The 15,568-nt window shown below is 41.6% G+C and overlaps 1 protein-coding gene across 1 annotated transcript in view; it reads left to right on the top strand.

Annotated features, from left to right (window-relative positions):
• LOC124544917 (protein FAM76A) overlaps window positions 1-15,568 on the top strand; it is a 75,014-nt gene that overhangs the window by 20,205 nt on the left and 39,241 nt on the right. The gene's annotated exons all lie outside the window — the stretch shown is intronic.

The raw sequence follows: 15,568 nt of genomic DNA, 5'->3' as shown, positions 1-15,568 counted from the left end.
CAATGTGGAGAATTGGTTTCAACTGGAACATGCTAATAGGCCAACATCGAAGAAAAAACTGATTTTTAGACTCAATTCTACATTGACGTTTCCATGTTGAGTTAAAAAAGTAGTTTTATGACAACTGCTTTATATGCAACCATTTTTACATACAGAGTCCATAAGCAAATCATAAATATATCAGGGCTTTGATGGTACTGATGCTGAGACAGTATCAATGCAATTGAGTTTACCTGTATGTGGTACATACATCTTGCCATTTTAGGTGTGATGTAGGAGTCATTGATGCATAATGACTGAGCGCTGTAAATTCGACTGTACAGGCCTTTGTGGTCTTGGTTTACCAAAAAATACACCCAAAATATTTAGGAGATGAAAACTTAAAATGGAGATTCTAAAAACATACATTAATCAAGGCCATAGTGGCTTGCACACAGGCATTTCTTAGGTTCAAAAGGAATACACTAGAAAAATCTGCCACTACTTGAGGCTGGAGAGTCAGTTGAAATTATGGCCCAAAAATGGTGCATGAGGTTTACAGAAGGAAATTGACATGTTTCATTTATTACCAAGCATGCTCAGAATAAAACAAAGTGATAATTCCTAAGAGATTTTTTCCCCCCGTTATTTCCATCGATAATTTTCTCCAGTTTAGGGGTACTTGGGTGACTTATTTAAACACATAAATTCTGCTTCTTTCCATATTGGTGAAAATTTCATACTGTATTCAAATGGTCATTAGAATTAGACACTTACCTTTAAGTTTGTAGGGATCACCTACTTCTATATCTACATCTATACTCTGCAGATCATCAGGAGGGGCAGGGCAGAGGGTATGCCCTACTTTACAAGTTACTAGGGGATTGATACCCTATATAATCATACTTTTGACAATAATCGTAGGTGTGGTACTGAGTCAAATGCTTTTCGGAAGTCAAGAAATACTGCCTCTACCTGATCACGTGAGAAGAGTGCAAGTTGGGTTTCACATGATCTATGTTTTCGGAATCTGTGTCAGTTGGTATTGAGGAGGCCATAATGTTGGAGCTTAGAAATATGTTCCGAGATTTTGCAACAAATTTGTGTCGGGGATATTGGACAGTAGTTTTCGTTAGCTGTTTCCCAACACCAGTGACACTAATTCTTATTTCATTCATCTTTCCAGTGGTATGAGGATTACATTGGGGAAATTCTCCTGGGGTTTGCATTTGAAAATGGAATTAAGCATTTCAGCTTTTGCTTTCCTGCCCTCAGTTTCATTTCCTGTCTCGTGCAGTAGGGCCTGGACACTAACATTGGTGCCACTTAACAGCCTTTACAAATGACCAGAATTTCTTCAGGTTTTGCAAAATATCATTTGACAGTATTCTGCTACTGTAGTCATTGAAGGCATCACACTTTGCTTTCTTTACAGCCAAACCCGTCTCATTCAGTATCTCTGTATCTATAGTCCCATGCTTTCTTTTACACCTATTATGCAGTAATCTCTGTTTCCCTGATACTTTTAGCATTTCATGATGTGATGTGGAACCGTGACTTAGGGGTGCTTATTAGTTTCTCCAAACATCTGGACATCAATCAGAGCAAGGTGTGTACATTTTTCTTGCCAGTGCTTTCACTTCCTGAACAAATTTGAAGTCCACGAACTGTTCATCATACCAGTCTGACTCTGTCTGATAATGATAGGCTATATTGTCGTTTTGGATTCACAGGTCTCCAGTTGAATGATGTTCTGGGTCAGACAGGTATATGTAGTATGTCCTTGCACTGTTTGTCTATGTGATGATGGTGGGAGTCATTCAGCATCCCCAGTTCATCTTGCATAAAAATTACCCTATAAAGATAGTACCATCAGTATTAATGGTACACACACTTGTACCATGACACCGGCATATATCACATCGTACAGTAGCTGTATGTACACCGACATGTAGTAGATGCTTCTGAATCATTCTGCTTCTCTCTTAGAATACCCCTGTATTCCTCACACTATGACTGTGAATCTGGCAGTTTTGTTAAATCGAGGTACTGCTTTTTAAATCTTAACAGGTTGGCTAAAAAAGATGACTTGTCTCAGATCTAGGCTCAGTTGGCTGTAACAAGATGAGAAGTACTGAGCATGTGACATTATACTTCCAATAGTGTCTACATGTTACTGTTTATGGGGCCAAGGTGCCTAACAAATTAAAAATAGTTAAAAAGTACATAAAAGGAAAGGTACACAAAAGAGGCTCATAATATTATAATAAGCTCCAAAAGGGGAAAGATATACCATGATCAATTCGAGGTACGTTGAAGAACTGGCACCCATGTTACCAAGAAAAGTGGAACAGTTTGGCATGTTACATTATCATGATGTTGCCAGCCCTTTCCATCAGCTCTTGTTTTTGCATAATGATAGAGTAGTGTGGGATGAGCACACAAGAAATTAACCTACTTGGTCATGGCCACTTTATATGTGCACTCCTGTGGGATGTTTCATCACAGGTTGTGCAGGCAATCAGATTTTTACACACATGCCATTGTGTCAAAGGTGTGGCTTGAGTATCTCGATTCAGGGAAAGCTACCAATGCCAGTGTTGAGTACCATATGCAGCATCATGTTTGGTAGGCTTACCGTCAATTATCAGAAATTGTAACAGGAAATATATATAAAACAATTACCCATTGAAGGAATCTGACAAACAATCCTCCAACTATAGGCCATTTGCATTCTGCCAAGATAACCAATGGCTTTAGAACAGCCTCCTAGATATTTAACACCAAATAATGTTTTGGATTAATATTAGTCTGGTTCCTGGCAAAATCACAGCATGAAGACAGCTCTCATAAAAGTGACTGACAAATTGAAACAAGCTTTGTACAGCAGAAGGTGTCTGTTTTAAGGGCTTTTTGGATTTCAACAAAGCTTTCCACATTGTTGACTTTGATGTTCTACTTGCTAAACTCACAAGCAAAACTTTTTCCAAGTGCAGTACAACAGTTCCGCTATGGGCCCATTACTTCTGTCATACAGGGTGATTCACAAAGACATGCAAATATTTTAATATGTTGTTCTACAAGTAAAACTTAAGAAAAAAAAGTTCATATAAACATAGGTTCGCAAATGTTTAGTTATGGGGTTACTGCTAATAAAAGATTTTGCCTGAAATTTAGCAACTTCGCTAATATGAAACCACCGCAAAACCATATGAGGTTAAAGGAAAGCACAATTTCCATTTATTTTGTTGTTATTGGTGTGGTGAATCTAATAAAACATGCCCCAGACGTCTATCTGCGGTAGTTTCCCAGAACATCCTGAGAAGCAAAGAGGTAATGTCGTAAAATTTTTAATTTATTAACTACTTGGCCCAATTTGTTTTTTAAATTCCAGACAATTGTGCAAAGCTTTCAACAGAAGTTGTGGAGAATTTAATTGTGGAAAAATGATGGTAATAACATTAACTGAAACTGTATGAATGGGTCAGTTAATCTGCTTTTATTAATACCACGGCACACTTGAATTCATGTTAAACCAGAATATACAAAGCTCAGTATTAAGGAAATTGAACAACAGATTTTGTTGTTTGTTTCAGCTTCACCGGGTTGTTCTTAATTTCGTCTGTTGCATTCATAATGTGAACAAGTAATGCTTCACGTGTATTGACTTTGTTCTCATAAACTATGTCTTTTATCCATCCCCATACACAAAAATACATTGGTGTTAAATCAGGCAATCAGGGTGGCCACAGACGGGTAGCACCACGACCAATCCATTTCTGGGGAAAATGTACATTTAAATGTGTAGTAATGGTGTTGGTTCAATGTGGAGGCACGCTACCATATTGAAAATACATTTGCAATTGCGTAGTAGGTGGAACATCTTCGAGCAAGCGGTGCATTTCTTCTTGAAGGAATTGAAGTATGTCTCACCAATTAGACGTCCTGGGAAACTGAATGGTCCAATAAAGTGTGTGCTGATTATACCTCACCGCACATTTATGTTAAATCGCTGCTGGAAATGGCGATGCACTGTTGCGTGTGGGCTTGCTTCAGACCATATGTGCTTGTTATGTTAATTGTTGCCGAATTAGTATTTAACCAGTTGCACAACTCCGCAAGTAAAGGGCAGGATCTCCCGGGTGTAAATGAAGCACTTTTTTTATGGTAAGGATACAGATTATTGTACTTCAGTGTATGCCATACCCTAGATTGTGAACTCCGGATGTTCTGGAAAACTACTGCAGATACACGTCTGGGACATGTTTTATTAGATTCACCACAGTAATAACAACAAAATAAATGGAAATCCTGCTTTACTGTAACCTCGTACAGTTTTGCGATGGCTTCGTATTAGCGAAGTTGCTAAATTTCAGGCAAAATCTTTTATTAGCTGTAACTCCGTAACTAAACATTTGTGGACCTACGTTTATATGAACGTTTTTCTTTATTTCTACTTGCAGAATAACATACTGAAATATTTGCATGTCCGTGAATCACCCTGTATATTAACCCCAGGGGGCTCGCCACTCTTTGGTGGGTTTGTGCTTGGCTACCACGGGGCCTGAGCATCTTTTGCCTTACGTGCTGCATGTCTGCCCTCTTGCCATTCTTTTCCCTCTCCCTTGCGCAGCGTGTCTGGGGTGTTACTGGGAATGTTCCGCATTGTCTGTCGCTGACTAAGAACACTGTTCTTTCGCTCCCTTTTCCTTTTTTTATTTCTCTTCTCCTCTTGTTCCTCTGCTTCGATGTTTGAGGTTCCTCTTTTTCTTCTTCCTCCCTGTGCACTCCTGAAGGCCAGCCCACGTATCTGATATGTAGCAGGTGACTGGGAACACTTAATTCCCAGCCCCTGGTTGACAGGTAGGGTTTGCACATAACCCTTGGTACAGGCCAGACCCAGGGAGGGGTGAGGCCAGGGCCAGGGAGGGGTGATTGCCTGAGCTGCATCCTTCCCAAATTGCTGATTTGTCCCTCTGTCAGGCGTTCGGGAGGTGTGACCTGAGATGAGAATAACCACCTAATGCGGGTGCACCCCCCTTTGAAGGGGAAGGAGCGCACCATTGGAGATGCTGGCAATCCTGGGGGATTTTATGACACTGAGCCAATCGTCTTCACAGTCAATGCTTACAAAACATAAATATAATGAGGCCAATGATTCAGAGACCCCTCCCGCTACACCGTGGTTCAGTCGACCACCACGGTAAATCCGTTTATTATTCAGAAAGGTGGTTGATCAATTGCCGGCCCTGTGAAATCTTGCTCGTGTTTATGGAATGGCACTTTACTTTTGGAGACTATTTCTGATTCTCAAGCACAACAACTGCTTGCCACCTTGCTTTTCCATGGCTATCCTGTTTGTGTCGAGTCCCATAGAACTTTGAATTCTTCCCATGGTGTTATTTGCACGAGGCTGCTCAGTGGTCTAACCGAGGCCGAAATCCAATCTTACCTCTTTGATCAAGATGTCATTGCCATCCATCAGGTGACGAAAAAGGTAAATTCCTCCATAGTGTCCACCCGCACTCTTTTTCTCACCTTTGATAGAGTGGTGCTTCTGTCCAAGATCAAAACAGGCTATGAAATTATCACAATCCAGCCGTGCATTCCGAACTCGATGCAGTGCTACGGGTGTCATCGTTTCAACCACACTATAATGTCTTGTCAACACCCAGCCAAATGTGTAACCTGTGGTAGGGATGCACACGAGGGCCATTGTCCGCCTCCTTATCCCCGTGGTATCGGCTCCTCTCGGGATTGTCCCGTGTATCGTGATGAGTGGGCTGTCCAAGAGATCCTGGTAAAGGAAAAAGTGCCTTACCCAGTCCCTCGCAACTTATCGGCTAGTCGCAAACCCCGCATTCTCCTGTCTGGCACCTATAGTTCTGTTCTTGTTACCCTAGCTCCATAAAGGACATGGCCACGCAGACATGCAACCTCAACTTCAGCTCTGAGGTTGTGAAATTGCCTAGTGTCACGGTAGCATCACCATCCCTCCGTCCAACTGTGCAGCAAGCCGTCAAACTCGATTCAAGGGGTGTAGCCTACACAAACGTTAGACCGGAAAGGACAGGAGTACTCCCGTGAAGACTTCCTACGTCCCTCCAGCCAAACACCACCCGAGTCTTCCTCTAACTGGAAAGGCTCAAAGACATCCACTTTCGGCAAACATTCTCCTCCTCCTCCTCCTCCTCCTCCTCCTCCTCCTCCTCCTTGACACTGCTGCCACGTGATACCTTAGCCCAGCCAGCCTCCGTGTCACCGGTGCACACTACCAACCGTTTTTAAATGTTGGACTCCACAGACCGACAGCACAAGCCAGCTGATGCTTCTGTGCACCCCATGGAGCAGAATCCTCCCATGTCTGTGTGCTGCAGCAGCAACTCTACACAGGCTGTCACTCAGTAGCCGCCGAGATGACATTTCTTCCTCATCATGACTCTTCTCCAATGGAACGTTCACAGCCTTCCGTCCCACAAAGAGGATTTACTGCCGCTTTTAGCATCGCAGCGTCCCCTTGTACTCTGCCTTCAGGAAACGAAATTGCGCCCTCACGACTGCTTTGAGCTTTCACATTTCTTCCCCGTTCGTTTTGACCTTCCCCCTGAGGTTGGCATTCCATTTCATGGGGGTGTCATGCTGCTCATATGGGATGACATTCATGATCAACCCTTCTACCTGACTGCCCATCTTCAGGCTGTTGCAGTTCGCCTTTTTATTCCCCACCTTACCTTTTGCATCTGTACCACTTTGTTCCTCCGTCATTCAGCGTCACCAGAGCAGACTGCCATCAGTTTATTGGGCAGCTACCTCCCCCATTTCTGCTACAAGGTGACTTTAATGCACATCATCCCCTTTGGTGTTCTCCCAGAAACTGTCATAGAGGTGCCCTGTTGGCTGACCTTAACCAACTTAACTTCTTCTGCCTTAACATTGGAGCACTTATTTTCCTTTCCGACTCCTCACACCCCTATTCCCATTTGGACCTATCGTTCTGCACTTCCCAGCTTGCCCATTGTCTTGAGTGGTCCATTCTTTCTGATGCCTACTTGAGCGACCATTTCTCTTGTGCTATCCGTTTGCCAACTCCTAACCCACCTGTGTGCACACTCAGCTGGCAGCTTACTAAGGCTGACTGGCGGCTTTACTCCTCCCTGGCAACCTTCAAAGAACAAGATATCCCCAGTTGTGATGACCGGGAGGAATATCTCACAAATGTTGTCTTTACTGTCGCGGGATGTTCCATTCCTCACACTTCCTCATTACCATGCTGTGGCCCAGTCCCTTGGTGGATTGAGGCATGCCGTGACGCAATTCGCGCACGGAGGTGTGCTCTCCACGTTTGTAACCATCATTCTACAATGGCAAACTGCATTCAGATGCGTGCAAATTGTTTCCTGTTCTTCAGGATAGCAGAAAAGCTAGCTGGATTGCATTCACTAGTTCTTTTAACAGTTTCATGCCTTCCTCTGTCGTGTGGGCCAACTTCCGATGGCTCTCTGGGACCAAGATCCATTTGCCAATTCCCGGCCTGACAGTAGCAGACAATGTCATAATGGACCTTATTGCTATCACTAACACCTTGGGTCGCCATTTTACAGACGTTTCGAGCTCTTCCCACTATCACCCTTCCTTCTTCCATTGGAAGCATGTGGAGGAGGCTCGGGCAATACCCTTCTTTTCTCAGAATCAGGAGTGCTACAACACCGCCTTTACTATGTGGGAGCTAGATCATGCTCTCAGTTCCTCCCGATCCTCTGCCCCAGGGCCAGACGCTGTCCACATTCAGACGTTGCAGCACCTTTCTCTTGCAGGCAAGCACTTTGTGCTTAACACGTACAACAGCATATGACCAGAAGGCACATTCCCCGGACTTTGGCATGAAGCCACTGTCATACCCATACCTAAGACCAGTAAGGACAAAAACCTTCCTTCTAGCTACTGCCCCATCTGTCTCACCAGTTGTGTTTGCAAGGTGATGGAATGTATGATTCATGCCCGGTTGGTATGGTGGCTCGAGTCTCGCTATTTACTAACAAATGCACAGTGTGGATTTCGAGCTTGGTGTTCTGCAGTTGACCGTCTCATTACTTTGTCTACCCATGTCATGAATGGTTTTCTGCAGAAATCCCAGACTGTGACCATGTTTTTCGATTTGGAGGAGGCCAACGACACCTGCTGGAGAACTGTTATCGTTCGTACTCTTTACACGTGGGGCTTCCTTGGCCGCCTGCCTGTTTCCTTCAAGAATTTTTAAAAGAGTTTTCACGGTGCATGTGGGTTCTGCCTTGTCAGACACCTTTATCCAGGAAAAGCATGTGCCTCAGGGTTCCGTCTTGAGTGTCGTCCTCTTTGCTATTGGCATTAATCCTATAATGGCCTGTCTCCTGCCGAGCGTCTCTGGCTGCCTTTTTGTTGACGATTTTGCTGCCTATTGCAGTTCTCCACAGACCTGTCTCACTGAGCGGCATCTTCAGCGATGTCTTGATCGTCTTTACTCCTGGTGCATTGACAGTGGCTTTCATTTTTCCACTGAATTTCTGGTGGTGCCATCGGTTTATCCCACCATCATCACATCTTGGGCCTATTGCCATCGTTCGTTAAAACTACAAAATTCCCGGGGCTCATGATCAATAGGAAACTCTCTTGGTCTTGCCATGTGTCTTAATGGCAGCCTGCTGTATGCGGTTCCTTAGTGTCCTACATGTCCTCAGTGGTACTTCCCGGGGTTCTGATCGAACCACCCTCCTACATTTGTACTGGTTCTTTGTCCATTCGAAACTCAAGTATAGGTATTTTGTTTATGCGGTTGCACATCCATCCCTCTTACACTGTCTCAACATTATCCACCATCGTGGTATCCGTTTGACCACTGGCGCCTTTTACACTAACCCAGTTTGAGAGTCTGTATGCTGAAGCTGCTGAGCTACCACTGTCCTACCACTGTGACTCTCTCCTCAGCAGGTATGCATGCCATTTGTCTGCCATGTGTGGTCACCCATCCTATGCCGCCTCCTTCGATGATTCCTTTGATCACCAGTATGGGACGCGTTGCTCTTCTGTTACCTCCTGGAGTTCGCTTTTGGCACTTCCTATTGTGGCTTACCTTCACACTACCTGCAGTTTTCCCAGTGTGTGTGAACCCTTCACCGCCTAGGCTCTGTGAAGCGGCCCAACCTTGGCCTTCATTTGCTTCCTACGGACACTACTCCAGCCTCGGTTTATCATTTATCACCTTCAGTTTCACGACCTTCACATGGAGCTTCGCGATAGTATCGTATACACTGATGGCTCTCGGACTGACTGTGGAGTCACGTGTGCCTTCGTCATTGGCACCTGTGTTTTTCGATATCGGCTTCCGGCACACTGCTCAGTATTTACAGCTGAGCTCTTCACCCTTTATCAGGCCACAGAGTACATCCGGTGACATAGACTTTTCAATTGTGTCCTCTGCTCGGACTTGCTCATCGCCCTTCAAAGTCTAAGTGTGCTGTACACTGCCCATCCCTTAGTGCAGCAGGACCTGGTAAACTGTAACTTGCTAACTCTTGGTGGAGCCACTGTGATGATTATGTGGGTTCCTGGTCATGTTGGTCTGCCAGGAAATGAGACTGCTGATGTTTCTGCCAAGGCTGCAGTCCTCGTACCTCAGCCTGCTAGTTCCTGTATTCCCTCCGATGATCTCTGAGTTGCTGTCTATCAGGAGGTGGTGTCCCTTGACATCAACAATGGTCCTGCCTTCACAGGAATAAGCTCCAGTTTATTAAACCCTCTCCCAGCAGCTTGGACGACCTCCTCTTGGCCCTCCCACTGGGAGAAGGTCATTTTAACTAGGCTGCGTATTCGGCACTGTGTTTTTAGCCATCTTCAATTGATAAGTGACGCTACCCCACCACTTTGTACGCATTGCGCAGAAGTTTTGACTGTTTGCCACTTCCTGACGGAATGCCCATTTTTTAACTGTTTACATTCCCGCTTGGGTTTGCTGTCTTGAGTTATCGACCATTTTATCAAATGATGCTTTTGCTGTCGACTGCGGTTTACTTTTTATCGGCCAAAGCACTATGGCAAAGGCCATTTAATTTTTAGCTTTGGACCTCCATTTCTGTATGGTGTCTTTTTTAGCCCTTTATACACGTCCCTGTTTTTATCTGTCTTCTCGTATGTCAATTGGGACTGACATACAGTTGTTTTTCAACTCCTCTCTGTCTTCGTGTTCTATAGTTGTGACTTGGGCGCATATGACCTCATTTGTTTTTTTCGCTCTAAAGCAAAACAAAACCAAAACTAAACCCTGTATATTAATGATATGTTAACTGTTTTCTTCCATTGCAAATATTACTTTAATGCTGATCATCTTCAGGTATGACTAAGTGCAAGTCCAACAAACCTGAGCACAGCCATGCAGCATGTAAATGCTAATTTTCTTGGCTTACGAAAGTAGGTGCAAAGCACAGGTTTGAAATTTAACTTATCTACAACGGAAGCAGTATTTGTCATATATAATAGACTTATTACCCCTCAGTTCAGAGAATCTCTTCCATCCTTAATCCTAAATGGCACAGAAATAACCTTTCCTTCCTTATACACAGAATCTGGAGATAATTCTGGACTATCACTTGCACACAACTGCAATCTGTAAGATGATGTTGGTGTCACTTAATTCACGACAGAAATATTACAAAAAGTCCCATTTTGAGCTTAAAAAGAAACCCATGAAGTCAGTAATGCTTCCTATACTTAATTGTGGTGATCCTATTATTCGAGGACTTTCGTATTAGAGCTCACTTTGGTTGGAGCTTGTGCTGAATGCTTGTGTAAGATCAATTTATGTGGTGTACACTTTTTCAACCATATCACTCCTTTCTATCTTTCTCTGTTTGCGCTATCATCTGTTCAGCCATTGCACTCCCTCTTATTTATCTTCAACTCACACACTGCTATGTGAACAGCACAGAAAAAATACTTGTTCTCAACAAAGTAAAATCCTCTCTGTGCCATTGCATAACATTGGTGTGCTCTCTAAATCATTTTTGGTATCGGGACACATCTATGGAACAATCTTCCTCAGAATATCGGAGAAATTAAATTCCCCTCAATCTTCAAAAGAAAGCTAATGGTCCCTCTTGTATCACAGTAGCAATCTCTCCCCACATACTTGTATGCTGCTCACTCTTATCAATCCCTCCCTCTCTTACAACTTTTCCTTACCCCTCGTTTACAGATTTCTCTATTTAACTTGTGTTCTGTCCTGACCATCATTGTTACTGTCATTTCAATTTTCACCTCCTTCTCTATCCCTTCAGATTCCGATTATGTTAAACAAGGCATCAGCTGTGTTAAACTGCTGTACATAATTCTTAATGCCCTTTATTGTTATTGTTGCTGTTATTATTGTAAATGTTTTGTTGTAATATAGTCGGTATGCATTGTTGCTGGAAAGCTGTAAGAGATGGCCTTAAGACTCTAGTTGGCTCGGGCTAAATGGGCAATAAAGGGTCACTGTGCATAAAGCACTAACCATTTTAGTGCTGGATATCTGTGAATAGCCATATCTTCCAAACCGTGAACTTAAGTACGGAAGCCACCATGGCAGATGTACAGCCAGGCATAAGGCACAGAAATCATTACATGGTTAACTACACTGCCATAGGACATTCAAATTGGATAAAAAAAATGTGAGTGCATACATTACATGATGATGATGATGATGCCCATTGGTAATGTACATTTTTACCAGAAACAATGAGTCGATGCCTCGCACTTGCCAGTAGGATATCTTTCAGTCACAAGGTGGAACAAATCTATGCGAGGTGATGTTTATGTCGAATAAAGTGGGGCCTTAATACATTCGTGCTCACCTCTAACTGATGAACCATACTGGAACCCACTCTCAAAATCGTGTGAATCCATTCATATGCTTAAAGTAGTCAGCAGATGATCTGCACCTTCAGCACAACAATGCACCGCCCCACTGCTGCCAAAATGTCTCAGAATGTTTTGAGCAACACTTGACAGTCATGGAGTGCTTGTTTGTCTTACCAAGTCACATGTCCTCATCAACCCTGTTGAGCCCATCTGGTATACCATCAAGTAAATTGCACGTGTTTGAGTGAGCTTTGGATCACATCTGTTCCTGCCATTGTTGAAGTGAAAGGAGGTGCCACGAGGTAGACATTTCCATTTCTGTTGCACAAAATTTATAACAGCTGACTCTTGAACCCATCCATCAGTAGAAACCAAATGTTTGTTTACATCCAAGTTTGAGATGGATTGTCGAACAAACATTGATACAGTAAAACCTTGCCTTTAAGAAATGCCTGCTTGTAATAAATATTTCTATCAGTCTCAGTGACACTGCCACAAAAATTTGTTTTCAATAAATCATTTTTTAAGAAAAAGTTGACCTTTATGGACTATTTATGCAATAATTTGGGGCAGGAAATTTTCGAATTAATGATAAAATGACAAATGACATCAAATTGGCAGTTTTTACTGACACAATGTGAAGTTGGTTGTTTAGCTACCAGGGTGACATAACAAGCATTATTGCCTTTTTTGTAACTTTGTTCATTACTAATGGTAGTGCATCTTTTTTAAAATGGTAGCCTATATTTTTTAGTCGGTAATACACTTCCTGTCTTCAAGACCTATTCAAAAATATCACAGTGTCAAAATTGAGTTTGACTGTCCTGTATTAGCACACCATGCAGATTCTAGGGGGTAATGTAACTTGTCCATTTGCTGCAATTAAAAGTAAACAAATGAGAATACAAGACAATAGCACACCACATTCAGTGTACCATCTTCAGCTCAATTTTTGTGTGAGTAGAATGTACACCAATGATGAGAGAGTAGAAATGCTACTGATATATGGAGAATGTTTAAGTTATCAGAACAAAAATTGCAATAATGTTTCGTTACTCATGATGTAGGTATGTGTAGTATAGTGCTGCAGTACTTCTCAACAGTATGTTGTGTACAGTGAAGGCAGTCCTCTATTAAAAAATTCATCATCATTACTTTTCTTTTATGATACAGGATGATGCAGTTAAATGTAGGCCACCTCCCCTCTGAATGCGAATGCAATATTTTGACTTTTGCAAAAAAGAGCTACAACAGTGGACAGTTTTATATAATAGTAGATTATTAGCATTCTTCTGTCAGTAATTCAGTTTATTTCATCAGTTTATATCTTTGCAGTCAGAAAGAATTGAAATGTGGAAGCATATGTGAAAACAGGTTTGATTAAGGAAACTTGCAAAATTTTTGGGCTCATGTACCCGGGTAGAGGACTACCAGCAAAGAGAGCAATACAGGATCTGTATAAAAATTGGTGCATCTATGGAACTATGCAGAATGAAAAATAACAAAGAATTCCATCAGTTTTGCACAAGAAGTTATTGCAGACATTTTCCAAAGAATTATTCTGAGCTGAAATAAGTCTACACATAATTGGCCCAACCGGCACATGTGAGGAAGAGGAGTTGGCTAGAGGATATTGAAAACTCTTAATTTGAAACCATATTGTGATAGTTGTGCAGCAGTTACAGGAGGCTGACAGTCATAAATGTGTAAATTACTCCACGTAGCTTTTGAATAAAATCAGCAGTTGTTTGTTAGACCCTTTCCATTTCATCTTGAGTGATGAAGCATGATTTGATCTTTCTGGTCGTGTGAAGTCACAGAACACGAGGTGGGGGCAGTAGGAGGGTAATGTCTATGAAACAAATCCACACACAAAACAGGAGCTGAAAGACAGCACAGCAGTGAAGTTGCTGCCATTGATACCTGCAATTTATGCATGGTGTATCTGAATATGCTTAGACATGCACAGCTGTGTATTGTTGTTGTAGGGGATCACTTTCAGCATTCTTCTATGAATGTGTTTTTTGCTGTATTCTCACTGTAAATAAATAGTAAGTCCATTTCAGCTCTTAGTTTCTGTAATTTCACTGCATCTCCTTCATACTTACATGGGCTGAGTTCATCTGCGCCACCTTGTACTACTCAGGAATAGGAATTCTACAGATTGCAGTATCCTGACTGGAATCCAATTTCTCATCTTACAACAGTTGCAGTTCTGCTAACTTAACATTCTCCTTGGATAAATAGCTTTTCTATGTTCTCTTTGTTCATATACAGTGTACTTCCACAGGTCGTCAACTGAATGACTGGCATGCATTGTGTTTGTGTTTTCGTTTATTATCAACTCCAGTGAGTGAATGAGTTACATTACCGTAAGTGCTTGCACAGGAGAGTCAAAATGAGTTTTGTGTTACATTTTCAGTAATGTCATGGTTATGTGAAAAGACATGCTGCTGTTCATATCTCTGTAACTAACAAAGTTACAAGAAAGGAAATCATCCTCATTAATGTTGCCTCGGCAACAAACATGTTGCTCAATAAAAAAAATTTTATTGTTCTTCTGAACCAAAAAGTCATTTTCTGTGGTGAAGATAAGTACGATGTTGTAACAAATGATTGACAGCAAATTGTCCCTGAATAGGAATTTGAAATTTCAAGGAATATTTTCTTTAGAAAAAAATTGAACATTTTTTTGATACAAAGTTATTTGTTCTTTAATTGGTTGGTTTCAGTAGGTTTGAAGTAAAGCTTTTTTTAAGTAATGTAATAAATGAGATGTGTGATGTTAATAAATATAATTGATAGATGAATGTTCATTTTCAGTATAAGACTTAAAAACAATGAAATATGACAAAAATAACATAGTTGAAAACTAATTTGTCAGAAAATAACACCAAATTGGGCAAAAAAGATTTTGACAAAATTCTTATCAATCCTGGATGTCGGCAGCTGTTCGTTTCTTTATTGAAAACGAAAATTTTAATAGAATAAATGGTAGTAATTAAAGTGACAAGTAGATCATAGCTTCTTGATTGGTGATTTCATACACCATTCTGATAGAAATAATAGTAGTGAATTAATTGGTAAATTGTAACACCAGTTGGAAGCAGCTTCATGACAATCTTAACATGAAGTTTATAATTTCTGGCTCATTTATGGAAGTTTATGTGATCACTCTAAGCTTGTGGTTATAGCTTGATACCAGTGCCTACCAATTTTAATTGTATAGTACAGCACTTAGGATGGTCACTAAGTGACTGAAAATCGATTTTGCTGACAATAAAACTACAAAATACAGCCAATGCTGATTTTCCTTCCAATTCTATCCATTATTTGGTCATGGTGCACACAACACGCCATTGAGTTGCCAATCAATATCATTTACTTCCAAAATGAAGTGATAGATAACTAAACAATCAGACTGTAGGACTTCGTGCAGGAGTTTTCATCCAGGCTTTCTGGCCAGTGTGTGACAAGAGATCGTATGACTGGGCACCACAAATGTTTTAATCCCCATTGATTCCATTCATTTTCATGAGTTTAATTCAGTTGCTATTTATCCCTAGGGCAAGATAAGCCACAGCCCTCCATCAAATTCATTTCCCTATTGTTGCTATTCCACTAATTCTGTAGGAGAAATTCAGTTATATTTATTTAGAAGTAATTGGAGAAAACATCAATGGTAATGCAAGTTTGAGTCAGGCTTGGAAACTTAATCAGA

This window comes from Schistocerca americana, chromosome 8 (genome assembly GCF_021461395.2).
Source record: "Schistocerca americana isolate TAMUIC-IGC-003095 chromosome 8, iqSchAmer2.1, whole genome shotgun sequence".
In the NCBI taxonomy this organism is placed as follows: Eukaryota; Metazoa; Arthropoda; class Insecta; order Orthoptera; family Acrididae; genus Schistocerca; species Schistocerca americana.
This window is presented reverse-complemented; position numbering and strand designations above follow the sequence as displayed.